Genomic DNA, 6,343 nt, shown 5'->3' on the forward strand with positions numbered 1-6,343 from the left:
AACCTTTGATGGTGGTGTTTTGAAATTCCAAGGTTACTTTGGAACTTGGGTGGAGGCAAGCATGGAGGCAGGGAGATGGCTTAGGAGGCTGCCGCTGTCTTCTGGACAGAGGACGGTCAGGCCCTGGACCACCAGGAGGGGCCGTGGTTGATCAAGATTAAACAGGTAGACTTGATAGGCCTGGGGGTCCGGTGGCCTGTGAAGGTCAAGATGGAGGAGTAGGGTCATAGCTCAGTGACTGTTAATGAATCCAAGAGGGTAAATAGATTTTTAGAATAATATTTTGAAAGTCTGTTGAGTTTGGGGTTGCAATGGGACATGTAAGAAGAAATGTCCAACGGGTAGATTTTTACATGAAAACCTGCTGAGAGAGGTCTGTGTGGGAGATGAAGTCCTTTGCACAGCAATGGCAGAGGTGGTTGAAGACATAAGTGTATATACACTGAGTGGCCAGGTTATTATGACCACCCCATCAGTACTTCATTGACACTTCCCAAAATACTGAATATTGACAACTTCCTGAGCAAATACTCTCAAGGTTTTATTATTATTATTATTATTATTATTTACATAACTAATTCACTTTATTGTACTGATGGGGTGGTCATAATAATCTGGCCGGTCATAATAATCTGGCCACTCAGTGTAGTCTCACCTGATGGAAGACTGTAGAATGCAGAGCAAATCAATTGTAGAGCAGAATGGCATCTCTGATACAATGGCCTGTCTAAAATAAGACTTTTTTTGCTCTTTTCTTTTCCCGAGCTTTTTGATCATTTAAATAATTAAACTTACCCATGAAACAAAAGTGTGAACTCTAGATATTGAGAATGATGTAAATTTATAGTTATTGCTAGCAATTAATATTTATTGGATATTTGTGGAGTAGCCGCAGGCACAGCTAAGCATTTTTACATGGACTATCTAACCTAATAGTACAGACTTAGGATAAGGAAATAGTATCATCTCATTTTTCCGATGGCAAAGTGGCTTGAGAATACCTGCTCAAGTTCTGACAGGGAGTAGGTGTGCAAGCTGAGGTCCAGAGCCTTCCACAGACTGTTTCTCACCTAATTGGATGTTGTGATCTGTGATGTAACAGTCACAGTCCCGCAATCCTGGACCCGCGTCGGCAAACCCACCCTGGTTCTCTGGAACCGGGACTCCTTGCCGTGAGAGATCTCTTAGTTTTAGATAGTTTCACTCACCGAACTCAGACTCTCCTCATTTTGTTTCCGGTCATATTCTCTCTGTTATCATCTTAAATTGCTTCCAGAGGGACACGGATCACATGCAACACGCCATAGCAGCCTGGAGGCTCCCAGAAGCCAAGCAAAGGGTCATGTTCCCATGTTGAGGTCTCCACACAACATTAGTGAACATATTTCATATTGTCCTCAAACATCAGGAGGAGCCCTGAAGTTATAGAAACCCCTGTCCGTTCTCCCTATTTCACAGAACCATAGAAAACTAATGTTGGTGAAACCGGGGTTTTATTTAAGCATTGTATCCATCAGTAAGTCTTCAGGTGAAAAGGGAGGGCTAAAATATAATAATTTATTTAGATTTTTCAATATTTTGAAAGATGAAGACTGTATTTCTTCCTATATAGCACTTTCATTTTATTTTTTAATTTTTTCAAATATACTTTTATTGATTTCAGAGCAGAAGGGAGAGACAGAGAGAGAGATATACATCAATGATGAGAGAGAATCCTTGATCAGCGACCTCCTGCATGCCCCATAATGGGGATCCAGCCCACAACCCGGAGATGTACTCTGACCGGGAATCAAACCATGACCTCCTAGTTCAGTGATGGCGAACCTATGACACGTGTGTCAGAGGTGACACGCGAACTCATTTTTTTGGTTGATTTTTCTTTGTTAAATGGCATTTAAATATATAAAATAAATATCAGAAATATAAGTCTTTGTTTTACTATGGTTGCAAATATCAAAAAATTTCTATATGTGGCACGGCACCAGAGTTAAGTTAGGGTTTTTCAAAAAGCTGACACGCCGAGCTCAAAAGGTTCGCCATCGCTGTCCTAGTTCATAGGTTGACACTCAACCACTGAGCCATGCCAGCCAGGCACCCCTGAAATTTTCTTTTAAAAATATTACAGAAAAATCATTTAAAGCTGCAAAACTGAGACAAAGAATTCATCTGCTTCTACTTAGTTCCCCCCACCCCTCCCCCAATAAGAGGGGGAAAAATGAAGTGGCCTTTTTTTTTTTTTTTTTTCCCAATGCAGCATCCAGTACTATTTTACCATTATTTTCAGTGTGGTAGTCAAACAGAAGCGATGAGTTCCTCATTTTTTCTATTTTCTCACCGTGGAGTAACAGCCTGAGCTGCACCGGGGCAGGGGCTCTGCTCATTCTTTCTCACTTGAATCCCTGGTTTCCACCAAATTCCTGACCCATTTTATGGCCTTTTCACAACCACTTGCGGAATGAAAGAATTTCGAATATCGTCACATTTTAGAAAATAGTTTAAATTCTTGGTGTTTCATGTGCACCCGCTTCTGCTGACATTGGATTGAAGTGCTGGTGCCCTGCGCCCCAGTAAACACAGCGCAGGAGACGCGTGGGCAGCGAGGCTCTGTTGTGGTGACAGGGTTTCCCGAGAGGAGCGTGGGACTTTGGGAGGAATGCTGGGGTTCTGGTGGCTCTTCTGCAATCACGCACCGCCTCAGCCAATGGGCTCCAGTGCCGTTTTATATCTAAGGGGCTTTTCTAGGGCTTTGAAACTCACGTTTTCAGCAATTTCAATTATGTGCATCGTAAGGGTAAGCACATTCCACTTTGAAAGTTCAGGAAAATTATGGTTAGTGGTTGGAGACACAACTAGGAACCTATCTTTAAGTGAGTTCAAAAAAGAACTCAGACCAGTACAAAGGCCTGGAGAATCGAGTACATTTTTTTTTTTTAATTTAAAAATCAACTTTTGAAGTAAAGAGATCAAACATTTCATTTAGGACTGGTATATTGTTCCACATAGCTGTTGGTTCTCACTGTAAGAGGTTATTGGCATTTTTTTTTTTGCCAGTCATATAACTTGGATTTTGCAAGGACCAACAGTAATACTGCCACCACAGTGTCTGCAGGGGAATTAACTCGATGCCACTCAGGAGTCATTTTGTCCATTGGAAGGAGGCTGGGTTACATCTCGATTCTTAGCCAAAATAATGACTGTGAGACTGCTGGCTGAGTTATTGCAGAAAGGAAAGAGACCTTAGAAAGGACGATAAATTACTATTTAAACTATGTGCTCAGGATGTGTGTTATAAGACGACATTGCTTTGCTAGAATAATCCATGCTTCCTATTTATACATGCAAATGAAACAGTAAAATAAAATAAAATTCACCCAATGTCTACAATTAAAAAGAGCCATTATGAACAACCTATGAATGTCAGTTCAGATCTCTCTCTAAACATAGTGGTGGGGGAGTAGAACTTCCATTAGTTTTACACCAGTCCCCACGCCCCTTCCATACGATACAGTGCTGTCAGCACTGGTGGAAGGAGAAGAAGTGGACAATACGGGTAGCCATGTTTGGGGGGTGTGAGCATCATCGCGACTGGGCAGCGGTGACTCTGAGCCCGGATGCTGCTGTCAGTGCTGCTGAGAGTTCTCGTGTCTGTGCACGTGCTGGGAGGGGACGGCACGGCCAGCCCTTTGTGTGGGACTATCTGTTAAAGCTCCTTTGTGTAGTGAACAGCCTGGGAAGGTAGAGTTGGTGTTTCCTTTAGCAGCAAAACAAAGGGTTGTTGGCTGAGTGCTTAATAAAGATAGGGCAGCCCTAACCGGTTTGGCTCAGTGGATAGAGCGTTGGCCTGCGGACTGAAAGGTCCCAGGTTCAATTCCGGTCAAGGGCGGGCACATTCCCAGTAGGAGGTGTGCAGGAGGCAGCTGTTGATCAATGTTTCTCTCTCATCGATGTTTCCAACTCTCTGTCCCTCCCCCTTCCTCTCTGTAAAAAATCAATAACATATATATGTATATATATATATATATATATATATATATATATATATATATATTAAAGATAGTGTATCTCTCCAGGAAAAAGTTTGGGCTGGGTTGCTTGTGGCACTTGTGTAAAAACTGGGGCAAAAACCAGGGCCCCCTAAGCTTGAGGTGCCTCAGCTCTGACGCAAAGCCGTGGCATGCACAGCATCTAGCTCCTCTCTGCCGTGCAGCTCAGAGGCCAAGTGGGGCCGACATGAGCACAGAGTTCCTGCTTCGGGCCATGTCCTGAGTAGCAGGTCCTTCATCTCTGACCCAGGAGACTCGTGTCTTTCCCCCAGAATCCAAGAAGCTGTGGCAGGCTCACTTATTTATATAAAAATAAAGTGTCTAACTCTTCACAATTCTTGACAGGAATGTGCTTTAAAGTAGAAAAAACTGGAGAAATAATATAAATATCCATTAATAGTGGGCTGATAATAAAAAATGGTCCATCTAGTAAATGAAACAGTATGCAGCCATTAAAAAGTGTTCAACATTTAATTTGCTAACATAGAAAGAAAATAAAAGATTACTAAATAAAAAATGCACTTTAAGGTTTATTGCATATTGTGTGTTTCTAGTTCTGGGGAAAATGGCATAGTGTATAAGTATCGATGTTGTCTACATACATTGACAAATCCTGGCTGGTACACACCATCATCTTCAAGTTGGTAATTTCTTGAGAATGGGTATGAGTGGAAGATTAACACAAATGATGAAAAAGAGCATTTAATACAAGTCTAAATGTTTAGTTGTTAAATGTCAGATGAGACTTTGCAATTGAAAACATTTCAAATACTAACAAACCATAATAAGAATTCTGACTTTCAAATTAGATCCAGGTGGCTGTGAGTCCTGGCTATTACTCTATCTATCTGTGTGACCTCGAGCAACCCATTGGACCTCAGTGAGTTCAGTTCCCTCATCATAAAAGAGGCATATTGACACTGTCCTCGTCTGCTGGTGCAAAGGATTTAAACTTAGTGCAGGCTTAGCCCAGCTGCTGGCACAGTGGGCATTCATGTAGTTATTTTTAAATTTTAAAAAAAAATTATATGGTAAAATGAACTTTTCTGGCTTTTCAAAATGTCATGTCTTTTCTAAAATTAACAACAAGAAGAAAAGGCAGGACAATAAATTGGTCTTCTGTTATGAATCCTGGCAACAATATGTAGGTGGTGTTATAAGAGATGAATGCTTTCCTTTGGAACAAATCCTAGGGTTCTCAGACATCAGCAGAAAAGAACAATTGAGGGAAAATGTTGAGATGTGGACGATCAGCTGATCCTGAGATGTTAATTCTGTTTCTAAGTTGAGTTTTTCCTTGGTATATGCAAATTCTGATCATTGGTCTTTCTCACTCAAAAGACTGATTCTCTTTGCTTGAATTTGTTAAAACTTAGTCCTTCTGTGTGTGTGTTTAAAAGGGAGGGGTGCCTGTTCCTTACAAAGTTGTTATAATGTTGAAGTGAGGGCCATATGGCCTTCCAGTTTTTGGATGACATTGAGAAGTGCAATACAATTTGCAAACAAAATGGCATACATCCTGGAGCGATTAAACTAATCCTTTTTTAATGACGAAGAATGCTTATGTCCAAACTCCAAATCACTTCTCCAAAAATGATCAATAACAAGTGCATACAGTTAATGTCAAATAAAGGAAAAGGGAAAGAAGTGCATTTTTTATATTGCAGTCTGAGAACACAGATTTTAACCAGTCCTTGTTTAAAATAATGTTTTTCCCCTTGTAAAGGCAATGAGTGGGAATGTTTAAATACACTGTGGAAAGTTACAGGTGTTTTTAAAAATGAGACAGCTAAGCATGCAATGACATGGAGGGACTTCCAGAATACAGTAGGTTAAAAAAGCAAGTCAGTTATGCTAAGCGAAAAAAGCCAGTCAGAGAAGGACAAGTATCACATTTTCTCACTCACAACTAATGAACAAAATAAACTGATGAACAAAATAGATCCAGATATATAGAAGCATGAAACAGGTAGAGGTAAAGAGATTAACCATGGAGCTCATCTATACTAATAAAAGGGTAATATGCTAATTAGACTGGACATCTTCCTGACATCCTTCTGGATAAAGCCACTGGGGCAGGGGCTGAGGCAGAGGTGGTTAGGGGCTATCAGGCCAGCAGGTGAGCAGTTAGGGGGCAATCAGGCCAGCAGGGGAGGGCAGTTAGGGGCAATCAGGCTGGCTGGCAGCGGTGGTTAGAGGAGATAAGACAGGCAGGTAGGCAAGCGGTTAGGAACCACCAGTCCTGGATTGCGAGAGGGATGTCTGACTGCCGGTTTAGGCCTGACCCTGTGCCTAAACCA

This window comes from Myotis yumanensis, unplaced genomic scaffold (assembly GCF_028538775.1).
Source record: "Myotis yumanensis isolate MYYU_CA2020_CCGP unplaced genomic scaffold, mMyoYum1.0.hap1 SCAF_5, whole genome shotgun sequence".
In the NCBI taxonomy this organism is placed as follows: domain Eukaryota; kingdom Metazoa; phylum Chordata; class Mammalia; order Chiroptera; family Vespertilionidae; genus Myotis; species Myotis yumanensis.